The sequence below is a fragment of the Rousettus aegyptiacus genome, unplaced genomic scaffold, assembly GCF_014176215.1.
Source record: "Rousettus aegyptiacus isolate mRouAeg1 unplaced genomic scaffold, mRouAeg1.p scaffold_m13_p_4, whole genome shotgun sequence".
Classification (NCBI taxonomy): domain Eukaryota; kingdom Metazoa; phylum Chordata; class Mammalia; order Chiroptera; family Pteropodidae; genus Rousettus; species Rousettus aegyptiacus.
This window is the reverse complement of record NW_023416307.1, coordinates 36,344,690-36,358,491: the sequence shown is the minus strand read 5'-3', so window position 1 is coordinate 36,358,491 and position 13,802 is coordinate 36,344,690. Positions and strand designations below refer to the sequence as shown.

Sequence of the window (13,802 nt, the reverse complement as noted above, 5' to 3'; positions counted from 1 at the left end):
GTATAATGTTAGTTTATCTCTCATTAGAAAAGGTCTTCTTTAATTAAAAGCAACATTTTTTTAAGAAAGGGTTAAGTATTCATTTATTACCTGTGACAAGCAACAATTACTCTTTATCTCTTTTCCTCTTTCATTTTGATAAACCCCTCCAGAAAATTCTAGGACCCAGTGAAACAATAATAACAGGAGTGTCAAAACTATTCTCTCCTATCATATTATCTTTGATGTTGAGATTTTGCATTGGATAAACCCAACTTCAGCTCTGCATTTAAGAGTTTTGTATATAATTTTCAATATTACATGTATTATAATAGAGTTTCATTTTAATATATATTATTGCCCTATAGGACATTACGTTGAAATTTGACAATTGTTTTCTATTTATAAAATTTCTCATGTAGTTTGAAAAAAATTTTTCTTTAATTAATTATCCATTACTTACTGTTACTGACCATTAACTTTAATTCTTAAAGTTAATTTATTATTTAATATATTTTTTAAAGTCCTTGGCTATTTTAGCTAATATAGTCTGTAAGTAAATCTGTTCCAAGCATTTCCACTCAACATTTCCTTCTTCAGATGACAAATTAAATTTTAGAATTTAGAAAATAAAACGTCATTTATTGTAATCTCCACTCAACTACATTAGCAGCAAACTTAGGTGAGTAGAAAATTAGTCTTTTTATATTCATCTTACAGCAGCATAACTGTGTACACTTTTCATACAAACAGGATGAATTTGGAGGGGGGATTTATTTAGTCAATCAGCTAATATGAATAGGCAATTAAAATGCATAACTTTGGTTTAAAATATGCACAAAATTAAACACGAAACAAGAATACAGATTTATTTTATGAGAGCAGACAGAATTTTGTGTGACAAAGATATATCAAGCTTTTCTAATAAAGATTATGCTATAAGACTTTGCTGAACTTAGTAACTAAGAATAATTCAAATCTATCTTCATAACAAAGGCATCAAAATATATTATACAATCCATTATTCAGTATTGTCAAGGAAAATCAGGGTTATATAAATTGGGCCTGTATAAAAAACACTCTTCTAAAAATTGCATTTTCCTTACGTAAAATGTTATCTTGATTGCATCTGTGTAAAAAATAGCACACCTCTTTTTAAGCACTCACAAACATGTAATATAAATACATATGTGCTGTGTGGTAACCCGTTTAGGACTCCAACGTCAGAAAACAATATTAGCAACAATAAATGATGATTCATCAATTGTGATCATATAACCCAACGCCTTCACTTTGGTTTCTAGATATCTAGGTATATAGGCCCAAACAAGATAATCAATGCATCTTTAAATAGAAAGATGAACAAGAAATGACATTGAAAATTTCTTGGAATAATATGTAATTGTGAAACAAACCAATTTTGGTAACAGAATTCTATTTTATTAAGTTAAATGTGAACAAGTTACAAAATTCAATGAAGTCTTTTTATACATACACACTAATATTTGATTAACATGTGTTAAATTAAATTAAGAAATAAATAAGGCCTGCCAGAGAACAACCAGTCTGTCATCTTATGAAGCTTCCAATATAAGAAATAGTCTTGACTTACATAAGTAGAAGCTCTTTTGCCCAAATTTGAAGAATCAGTCATGTTTTAAACCCTGTAATAGGAAAGCATAAATAGAATTAGGTGAAGAGGATATCATTGCATATTAAAATAGCTTTTTCTTTTCTTTAGAGGATTTCAGCTTATTTTTGCAACCTCTAGATACATGCTTGGTTCCAGGCCCATGTGGAGTAGCAACATATCCTTTCAAATAACCCAGGAGAACTATACTCATTTATCTTATTTTTATGGAGAAATCCAAGTTCTTCTACTTCCCCACTTGCCTTCACTGACAGGCCTTTCCAAATCCATCTTCTCCTCATGACCAGCATGGCTCTCCTTAAAGTGGTAGGAAGACTAGATTACAGTGTAATAAACGGATTGATTCCTGCTGTCATCAATTTCATTTTACAGAGTTAGAAAATGCTAAGAAAGCATCATTTATCAGAGGATAAATTCATTATTGGATAAATAAGGGAGAGTTTAGCAAATACAGAATTTGTAAAAGAGTGAATGAATTCTAGGTTACATGTAGAGTTTGTAAGACTAATAGAATAGATAGAATGAAAAAGGTTGCACCATAAAATAATTGCGGTCACAAAAGTGGGGTAAATTAAGCACATATTTTATCTAATGAAACAGAACCGCTCATGTTATCTTTCAAAATAATGACAATGGGCATCATCATCCATTTTGATGATAGCATATTTCTGATATTACAATGAGAAAAAATAGACAAGTAATATGATGCAGCAAAATACTAGGTCTAGGAAATTTCTTGATAAAAGGCCTAGGGAAAAGTATAGGAGGGGTTTGTGCTACAAAGAATGACATCATGAAGGGTAAGAACTTGACGTGTGGATGAAAGGTTAATGTAAGTATTCTGTTCCAGGTACAGCTAACCTCTTGGTTTTTCCACTGACTGTAATCAAGTCAGTACAGGAAAAGAATTATGCGGTTGTTTTTCTAACACATCTGGCCTATTCTATTTATTTCCTTGGGTGTCCAGGAAGGCATGGTGCTCCTTCTTCTTTTGGTTCTCTGAATCAGATGGCCTGGGATGATATAGCCCTTAGTATCACCCTCAGTATTGCTCAGGAAGGTTGGGCTCACCCATAGAGGTAATTAAACAGATAGTCAACAGAAAATGATTCAGAAATTTATTACCCCAAAACAATTCAGTAGTGAAATCTTTGCTTAGATTATGGTGTTTGATTTGCATATCACCCAGACTTTTCTGAAGCACAGAGCCTTGCAGAGTGTATGACACCTATGAAAGACTCAGGGCATCCTAAATAAAAGAGTATCATGTTTCCCAAACTATCATTTGCTCCCTATATCTTGCCTAATAAAATTGATGTGCTCTATCCCAGTGGGCTAAATTAAGCACTAAATTAACTTTCCAACATTGTCTTTCTCACTTTTGGTCTTGAAATATTTTATTTACATATCTCTTAAAAGGATATTGTAATACCACGTACCTCTCATACATTTTTAAGCTGGTGTTGAAAAAATTTATTATAAGTTTCAATAGTTATAAAATGTAATTCTAAATATTTGTATCTTTAATAAATGTGTTATATAATTATTATATTACTTTTATGTAGCCAATGAAATCTAAATAACATAGTAATTTGATAACTACCATACTCATTTAAAATGCACTTGAACATGATCTTCTTTAAGTCAGAATTTTTACATCACTCACTTTTTTCATTGAACACATGTTTCCATTCTTCTCCCTTGAAATTTTATCCTACTTCAGTTTTATGCTTGAAAGTCTTTTATTGATCATCTCATTATATGTCCCTGCAACAACTATCTATCTAGATATATAGGTTTTTTTTTTTCCTGTGACCATAAGGAACTAAACATTAAATATTAAATATCCAATAATCATATCATTTTGGTAAAAGTAGATCGCAGTACTTTTCTGTGAGTCTGAATAACTTTTCGATGAAATACAAAATACTAATTTGCCTGTCATATGTGTTCCTTTTTCTCAAAAATATAACAATTTATTAGAAGTAAAATTTTAGCTTTTTTCCCCCTTTCCTTGAAATAATGCAAAATATGTCCCTGAGATTCAGACAGAAATAAAAGTAGATTAAAACCCTCACCAAGTTCCCGATCGAGGTTGGCAAAAATTCAGGGAGGGCACTCTGAAAAGATTGAAATCTTTCACAAATCTTGATTATTTTAATTCTAAGATAAGAAGATGTATTGAGCATTGTCATGAGTGTGTTGCCCAGATGAAAAAAGATGCCATAACCTTCAGTATTTCTTATCACCAGGACTGATCTTCAAGCAAAATGTAGTATTTGACATTTAGGGGATGGAAGAAGCTAGCTTGTTAAACAAAATGTGTCACCACTAATTCCGCTGGCCAATTCTATGATATTTCTATTCCTATCATCTTGACCCAGGCCCTATTTTTTTTGTTTCTAATGTAAGCTTTGCCTTAACCCAAATATGTGTTAGATAGGGGAAGATAGGTAGCCCTACCACAGACTGACATGACTTTATTACAGAAAGTATTTAAAGCATTTGTTTTGTTTTCTGTTTGGCACCTCAGAGTATTTTCACCTCAGGGCAATGCACTAGAGTAAGATTCAGGATGGGTGAGAGTTGACCTTTCTTTGTCAAAATAGATGTAAGGTGATTGTGAAAGAGAAGTAAAAAAAAAAAAAAACAGCATATTTCCAGATAGATCATTTTCGAGAAAGACTCATAGGTGCTGCAGATCTGACAAATTATTCCACTGAAACAGTCTGTGTCTGTAATGCCGTGGGAAGCCTTTGTCTACCTCAGGAGCACATATACTTCAGTTTAAAAACCATAATATAATTTATGTTTGAGTGTATTGGTTTTCTGTTGTTAGTACAAATTTAGTAGCCTATTCCCACTTATTATCTCCTGATTCTATGAATCAGGAGATAATAAGTGGGAATAGGCTACTAAATTTGTACTTATTATCTCCTGATTCATAGAATCAGGAATCTGGGAGAGGTTTAGCTGGGTCCTCTTCATAAAGTCTCACAGGCTGCAATTGAGGTGTTACCCAGAGGGGAAGCTCAGCTGAGACTCAGGATCCTACTCAAATGTCACCCGGTTTTTGGCGAAATTCATTTTCCTGGAGTTATAGAACTCATAGTGGCTTGGTTCTTCAAAGTCTGCAGGACAGCTTCTGTGCTGCTTTGATTTTTGACCGCTAGACCTGCCTTTAAAGCCCTCACCTGATTAAATCAGATCCACCCAATACAAGCTCCCCTTTGATTAACTTCAAGTCAACTAATTAGGGGCCTTAATTATATCTGAAAATATCCCTTTGTCTTTTCATGTAATGTAACCTAATTATAGAATGACAACCATCATATTTGCAAGCTCTATCCATACTCGAGTAGAAGATAATATAGAGCATGAATCCAGAGAGCATGAATTTTGGTGGGCACCTTAGAATTTTGCCTATGATAGAGAATCCAATAGAAGTTCTTAAATTTCAAAAATTGCTTATATTCTCTAATGCTATTTATTTATAAATAGGTTCTATATGGGTTCTTTTTAACTGAATACCCTGTTTCTTTCTTTTCTTTCTTTCTCTCTTTCTCTCTCTCCCTTCCTCTCCCCATCTTTCTTTCTTTCTTTCTTTCTTTCTTTCTTTCTTTCTTTCTTTCTTTCTTTCTTTCTTTATTCTTTCTTTCTTCTTCCTTTCCTTCTTCTTCTTCCTTTCTTTCTTTCTTTCTTTCTTTCTTTCTTTCTTTCTTTCCTCTTTTTTTCTTTCTTTCTTCTTTCTTCTTTTTGCAGCTTTTTAGCGTTACCTATCATCTCATCATCAAATAATAATACGAATGCCATAATAATAACTAAACCACTATATATTAACTTATATTTATGAATTGGCCTAGTAAAAACTTCTCTATGTAGGACTACCAATGTGTGTTGACACCAAGCTCTCCCTGTCCTTTTTTTATCCTTTAGTCTGCTAGTTGTGTTTAGTCTCCTTGTAGGATTACAATACTTTCCTCTCTTTTAAGACAACTATCAGCTTGTTCTCTGAATCTATGGGTCTGTTTCTGTTTTGTTTATTCATTTGTTTTGTTTTGTTTTTCAGATTCCACATCTAAGTGAAATTATATGGCATTTGTCTTTCTCTGTCTAACTTATTTCACTTATTTTAATACCCCCTAGGTCCACCTATTTTGTTGCAAATTGCAAGATTTCATTCTTTATTGATGAGTAATGTTCCATTGTATATATACATACCTCCTCCTCTTTATCCATTCATCTATCAATGGATACCTAGATTGCTTCCATATTTTGGCTATTGTAAATAATGCTGTAATGAACATAGGGCGCATATATTTTTTCAAGTTAGGATTTTTGTCTTCTTCAGATAAATACCCAAACATAGAATTGCTGGGTTATATGGTAGATCTTTTTAAAATTTTTTGAGGAAACTTCATACTATTTTCCATACAGGCTGCATCAATTTACATTCCCATGAACAGTGAATGAGGGTTCATGCCCTTTTTCTATTTGATCCAGCTTTCAGGGCCTAGTTCAAAATCCTTCTTCTTTTCACAGACCTTTATCTGTACTTCCCAGACAGTAGTCTTGTTATTTGTGTAAATATTTTATTCCCTTTATGGATAAGTAACAGTTTGAATCATGTCTGATTTATCTTTACATCATACACAGGATCAATGCAGTGCCTTGAAATAGAAGGCACTGAAAAATATGATTAATGATTAAATGGATATATAAAAATGCGCAGTGTCTAAGCCTGACAATGTTTCTAGCTCTGACCTCTCAGCTTTTCTCTATTCTTATATTGAGCTACATTTATGACTAGGTTGTCAATGTATAGAGAACAAGGTCAATGTTTTATCTATCTTTCATAATGCATTTCATTACAAATCTTAGCTCTAATTCCTAGTTTCGCGCGCGCGCGCGCGTGTGTGTGTGTGTGTGTGTGTTTATAAACAAGCAAATTTATCTCACTGATATAGACTAATTCTAAGAGTAATCAAGCATCTGCCTGGTGTGGTTTATGGTAACATGTTTTTCATCATTTCCATTTATTTTGAAGTGGGAGAAATTAGTTTTGTTCAATATTATGAAGAAATAAAGGTATTTGGTGTTACAGATTTCCAATATTTAGCAAGTATCTTCCTACTACCAGATTCTTATTTGAATAGAATACTTACTATGCAAAATATCACTCTTCATGTGGCTATGACCACAAATGTTGCTGTGGAATCCCCCAGCTCTGGCGAGATGTACCAAATCACTTGCAAGCCACAGTGATAATATTTCACCTTTAGTCTAAAACCCAGACAAAACAAACAAACTACACACTCCTTAGAAGGTTTATGACAGACTCGCATCCTAATCTTTACCTTCATGATCTTGCCACTCAGATGGCCATTGGGAATACCAAGGTTCAATGGAAAAAAAAAGATTTTTTATTTTGGGCTAAGAGTGGAGTTAAACTAACTTACACACTGCTGAGTCTTACTAGCTCAGGAAGGTCCCTTGCTTTGGGAAGGAACCCAAGGCCTATCTATAACAAAAGAGGAAGCCAACAACCATTGCAAGTAATTCCAAAAGAGGAACATTTTAAGGGAAGCAAGTCATGCAGATATGCACACTTTAAAAGTCTTTGTCAGGAAAGAGGGGGAAACATACTTGCCCTGAATATGTAGATTAATATTATATCTGAAAATTACAATTGAACTTGCTCCATAGCAGTCACTGCTTTCTTGGGTAGAGAGAAAGTTTGGGGGATATCTGTGAGAGGATTCCCACCTGCCTACTGATCTGAAATGATAAGAAGTCTTCCTTTTATACTTCATGGATCATGATTTATTAGATGTTTAGATGGTTTTGGTGACTGGCTCCCTCCATTTCCTCTATTTCTAAGCACCTGTCAGATATACATGAAAAAAACTGAGTAAGTTTTACCAAACAAAAAAACAACTAAACTAAAATCCTTTAGGTTAAATACACCGCTCTCTGTGATACAGGAAGTTGCATATCAAGTAAATATTTTTGAGAGAAAAAAAGAGAGAGAGAGAGAGAGAGAGAGAGAGAAGCATACATGCAGGATTTAATTGCCAGAGTCTAATTAGCTTTTGACTAGTGCTATAAAACTTAGAGAGAAGCAAAGATAAATATTTCATCTAATTTCCCTATGTACTGTGAAGAAAAAACTGGAAATGATTCTCAAAATTGAATGTTATGAAGTCATTTGCAAAGTATATAAAGTCAGTTCTTCTAGGTAATGAAGTGTCCTTTACAATTTAAGAGACTTTCCAAGAGCTGACATTTCTCTCATAAAGAACATGGCTCTTGTGGCTTCATTACGACTTCTTGAAACAATTTGAACTTTAGACCTTTTCATCTGCCAGATGAGGACACATCTACACGCTAACTGGTGTTTAATAGCAGCACCGGGCACCAAAGCTTGAAGTTATTTCAACTGTCATGACCTAAATCTCTGGCCAGGTGACAACATGTTGAAAGCCTACTTGATAAAAATTTCTTTTTTCTCCTCTCACTCACTGAGAGAGCTGTACATTGTGCTGATTTTTTTTTTTTTTAATCAAATTGCATGGTGGAAGGTCACTGAGAAATCAATGTCATTATGAAATGATGCAATGCATCTCTTTCTTTCCTTCGATGGGTTTGATTTTCTTCCTGCGATGCCCAGACACCTCCCCAAAAATGATCTCCTGAGCATGATTACCTTGAGGCAATCTAGATAATGCTATATTAGGAAGGTGAGAAAGTGAATATCAGAACAAATTACCACAAGTTTACAAATGAGTCAATAATGCCCCCTTTGCCACTTTTACTAAGAAAGGTAAATGTTGATTTTATTTTGAGGTATAGAAATTCTATTGCTCCTTCCTTTGGTGGCTGGTAAACCTATCCAACATAATATTTCATTTTATATACTAATTACTTTGAATGAATCTGTACAGTTCTTATATTAGTTTATAGGGCTTATTCCTACATGTTTGTATAGCAAAAGAGCATATTTTCTCTTGTTATTCAAAAGGCATTCATGGTGTATTTTATTCTGGAATAATATGTTTGATTTATAATAAGTGTTTTCTCACATTATGTATTTAGACATTTATAATTTGTTGACACCATCTTTTTTTTCCAGGTACAATTCATTATTTTTATCTAGACTAGAAAACAAAATACAGAAGAACCTGCTACTAGGCTATGAGTTCTTTAATGGAATTTAGGAGAGCCTCATTCCTAACATGATGCTTGGGAAATAGCAAAATCAGAGTAAATTCTTTGTTAAATTAGTAAAAAAAATAATGTAATAAAAATATTTACGATAATAGATAAATATATACAAAAGTTTTACTAAGTGAATTCATTGTACTTAGGAATTAACTACATAAATTAACTGATGATAGCAACTGACTCAAGATTAGGCTTTCCTATATTTGGAAATATGAGATGCAATTTAGAGATAATTAAATGCTATTTTTCATAAATATTTTTTTAAAAAAGAAAAAGTTAAGAAAAAATGACATAGTTTCCAATAATGGAAATGTATAAAATCCTGGCATTTACCTCTTAATATATTCATAATTTCACTTTTATAATTTAATATCTAAGGCAAGTAGACAAGTACAAAAATTGTCATCAATTCTTAGATAATTAAATGGAAATATTACATGTTAACATTATTCATTTATTCATGCAACAATATATGTTGTTTAAATTGTATTAAGCTGAATAAATTGTTTGAAACAAATTATATTAAACTACCTTCGATTTTGAGTGTCTATAATTCCGTGATTTTTATTCCCCGAAACAGACTCCAACATTAAAAAATGAACTTCTTAAGATCTGGGAACACATTTCATTTATCTTACTGTTCTCTTCACCTTGCACCTAAATTTTTATGAAATAAAAAACAGTGAAATGCTTATTATTCTGAGAATTGAGAAAAATACTCTAGTCTTCTTATATAGACATGAAATTAAAAAACTCGTTTAACAAGTTGTTAACATGAAATCCACACATTATTATTTATTAGGTTACCCAGAGAAGCATGAGGATCATGACTACCATTATTTTGTTTCTAGTAGAAACTGCTTGGTAAAATGCAGTGTCAGGGTTAGTGGGAAGAGAGCTGGCCTAGGAGCTGGAAGACTTAGGCCTTATCATGGCCTTACCTACTTAATTTCTTTGAGCCTCTATTTCCTCAAGGGTAGTTAAGATAGACTGAACCAGATATATAGCTGTCAATATTTTAATTCACAGTAGCACTTTTTCAAACAAAAATCTTTTTAGAACTTACATAGGTAAAACAGGTAGTGGCTGAGATGCTGCTATTGCAGTGGAGTGAGGGTTCCCTACTCTTCGTAGCTCACCCCTCTTTACCCATCTGTTTTTCACATAGCCTAATTTTCTTTGGTAGTCACTTAGGTGGTAGGGGATCTCAAGGAACTCTTATACACCAGATAGTATCCTATGTCACTGAATCACTAAAATCCCTTTTAGTTCTAAAATTGTGATTTTACATTTTAGGACTAATGTTAGCCTAAGATATATCTCTATAAACATGAGGTAGATATAGTCAATTACTTAGTGTGGCTGTTATTCATACTGTTGTTTTCTAAATCACATATTCTCACTTACTACATTTTGATCATTATGAGAAAAATAATAAAAAAAGTATATGAGAATAGAGAAAAGTGATAAAACTCAGATCCTTTTTATTTATTAATTCTAGTGACCATTCAGTAATGACTGAATATCTCACTTTCACCTTTCAAAGGATAGCTAAAACTAACCAACCCAGGCCACCATTCTGGGATGACCTGTTATAATCAGAAGTGGAATCTGAAATCCTCACCAAGAGAATAAGAGACAGTAAAGCCTTAGAAATAAGTAAAAACTGCAATAGTGCCAAGGTCCAAGAAAGATCATTTAACATTCTGAGACCAGAGGTTGAAATGTAAGAATAAATTTTGAAGTCAACCTTCATAGTCATAGAGATAAGAGTAAAAGAAAAGAAATCAGAAATGTTTGAGTTATTCCAAAGTCAGAGATAGCATTCGTGAGTTATAAGTAAGCTATGCATGTGAATAGGTTTGGCTTAAAGAACCAAGAATGTAAGAAACAGTTTGATTTTTTTCTGTGGCTAAAATGATTATCAACGTACACTAAGTGTCTTAATTTCCCCCTTTCCTTATTACCACTGATAATTAAGATCGGTGCTAATTAAATATACCAATTTATAATTCAGCAAAAACAAAGATGTCCATTATTTAAACAGGACTTGTCAATAGAGAGGGAAATCATGAAAGATGGTTTCATTTTTCTATCAGGGATCTTAAAAAGTAAAAATACACATAGTTCTTTTAAAATTCTGTCTTTAGCATGTGGAGACTTAGAATAGCTCAGTCTTGACCTTAGGTTATGAAATCTCAAATCTCAATACCCTGAACTTTTATATTGGATTCAAACCTAACCTTTTTCTCTTTTGCTAATGACTACTTATAAAGTGCACAGACATAGGGCTTCATCACCCTTAAACACCCCTTATCCTTGCAGAAATTTAACCAGCTCTGTCAAAAATGCATATTTTAGACTGGATCATATAGCTCCCTCCTCAAGTTAAAATGATGTATTAGAAATTCAAAAGACATAAAAGTAGATTGCACAAAATATAGCTCATTTCCCCAGAAGGTAAATGTTAAAGGCTGATTTTCTTTTTCGTAAGCGAGGTGACTCCTTTTACGATATATATATGCCTTTGCAAAGCCTTTAATCTCTTCAAGTCCTGATTTTCCTGATTGAAAATGAAAAATCAAAATTAAAGTAGTAACATCTCAGCTTCAATAAGAAGTGGAGATTTTGGGCTTAATTTCAGGCTAGACTGATAACTGCCTCTCCCCAATTCCCTCTAGGCACATACCCACACACAGATAGTCTATGATGGTGTCCAAATGCAAACACCTACAGACAACCACTGGAGATATTCCCTCCAAAAATAAGGCAAATGTCAATTGAGAAAGGAAAAATTAGTAGCCTAATATATATACATATTTATTTTTTATTTCCTAAAACAGCACTCTCAGATTTCTCAAAGAAGGTAGGAAAACACTCATTGCTCTCTTCCTAGATCAAAAATACAAGGTCACTACCAGCAATTCTCAACACTGGTTACATATCAGGGGTCCCTGAAGATGGCCTAAAATGGGTAGAATTTCAAAGATTTTTCATCACCACTCCAATATTCCCATGCCCTGGTTATCTACTCAAAGAGCAATCTAAGTATGGCTGTGAAAGAATGTTGTGGAGGGAATTAAATCTAGTTAATTTAAAATCGACTAATTTTAAATTAAGAAATTATCTTGGATTATCCAGGTACATCAGTGCAATTGCACGGGCCCTGAAAAGCAGATAAGGCAGAAGTGTAGGAGACATATTGCAGAAAAGAAGGCAGGGGAAATGAGAAGTGGAGATCAGAATGATGTGAAGCATTTGAAAGACTCAACCATCATTACTGGTTTTGAAGACAAAGAGGACATGAGCCAAGGAATGCAGGAGGCACCTGGAAGTTGAGTATGATACTCGGACACAGCCAGCAAAGAAAGAGATATCTCAGCCCTACAGCTACATAGAAACGAATTCTGCCAACAACTTGAATGAGCCCAGAAGCCATCTCCCTAGACCCTCCAGAAAGGAACATAGCCCTGCTTACTACTTCATATGTAACTTGTGAACTTGGAGCAGAGAAATCAGTTGAGTATACTGGACTTCTGACCTATGAAACTATGAAATTATAAACCAGTGTTTTTGCAAGCAATTAAGCTTATGGTAATTTGTTACAGCACCAATATAACAGTATTACATGGCTTTACTCTAAAAAAAAAAATCTTAATCATTATCTGTGGTAATAAGGTCAGGCACCAATACTTTTCAAAGTTTCTTCAATCAGGGCTAATCAAACTGTAATCTGTATAGAAATTGCAAGCATCATATAAAAATGCCAATTCTGATTTTTAGGTCTTCAGTGAGACCTGACCTTCACAGAAGCTCCAGATGAATGCTAATGCTTCTGGTTAGGAGACCACACTTCAGGAAGACAGGCCCTAGGGTATTCTAAATTAACCAGTCTTCTCTCTACTTTGAGAATAGTACATTTGGAAATGCCTAGAGTAGTATTATTTCAGGAACTCCATCTTTCTACATTAATTTTTAAATGCTATATTGGCAGAGGAGAAGTAAAAGCTAGGTGACATAGAGGGTGAAGGCAGAGGGGACAGAATATACTCTGGACAGAACAAACAAACCAACGCAGGTAGGATTTTTCAAAACTGAATTTTGGCAGTGTGCAAGTAGAAATTCTAATTTTTGAGTCCTTAATTGGGTCATAATATCACAAAAAGAGGCATTAGGAATAATGGGAAAAAATCACACCACTCTAGGGCAGAAAAACAATAGATAAAGAACATCTAGGTTCTGTTGGTTATAAGCTGAAGACCAGGGATATGAGTTTAATAGGCAGGCAGCCTACTAATATGAAGAGCCACTAGAAATCCAGATAACTTATCTTAGCAAGCTGAGTTTGGAATGATATTTTCTCAAAAACACTCCCCCACCAAAAAAAACAAAAAACAAAAAAAAGGTAGGGACTATGATAAAATATTAATAAAAGTGAAAAAGCAAACACAATAAAGATTGAATAAAAAAGCATTTCTCTGAAGATAACTTCTTGTAGGAACCTGGAGAAAATTTTAGAATAACATTTTGCATCCTTTCCAGGATATAAGAAGACATAGCATCAATTAAAAAGGAGAAGAAGGAGGAGGAGAAATGATTTAAAAAAAAATCATAAGGAAAAAAATAATAGAGTGACCCTTGAGGAAAAAAGTAACTGGAAAGGAGCATAAGGGGGTTTCTGAGGTTGGTGATGTCCTGAATCTTGAACTTGGGACTGGCTGCACGGTATATCCACAATGTAAAAATGCATCAGAATATATTTTTCAATACATATACTTTGCTGTGTGTGTGTGTATATACGTGTATATATGTTATATATATATATACATATATTATATATATTATATTATATGTTATATATATGTGTATATATATTATATATTTTAGTTTAATAACAAAATTTAAAAGGAAGTAAATGACTAATGAATCAGCAGAGAAAAAAGGTGAT

General features: G+C 33.2%; 1 long non-coding RNA gene across 1 annotated transcript in view; it reads right to left on the bottom strand.

Moving 5' to 3' along the window:
* Positions 1-13,802, bottom strand: part of LOC107517538 — a 77,187-nt gene that overhangs the window by 60,272 nt on the left and 3,113 nt on the right. The window contains exon 2 of the long non-coding RNA XR_001598543.2: positions 1,592-1,643. This is a non-coding gene — a long non-coding RNA (uncharacterized LOC107517538). The remainder of the gene's footprint in view (positions 1-1,591; positions 1,644-13,802) is intronic.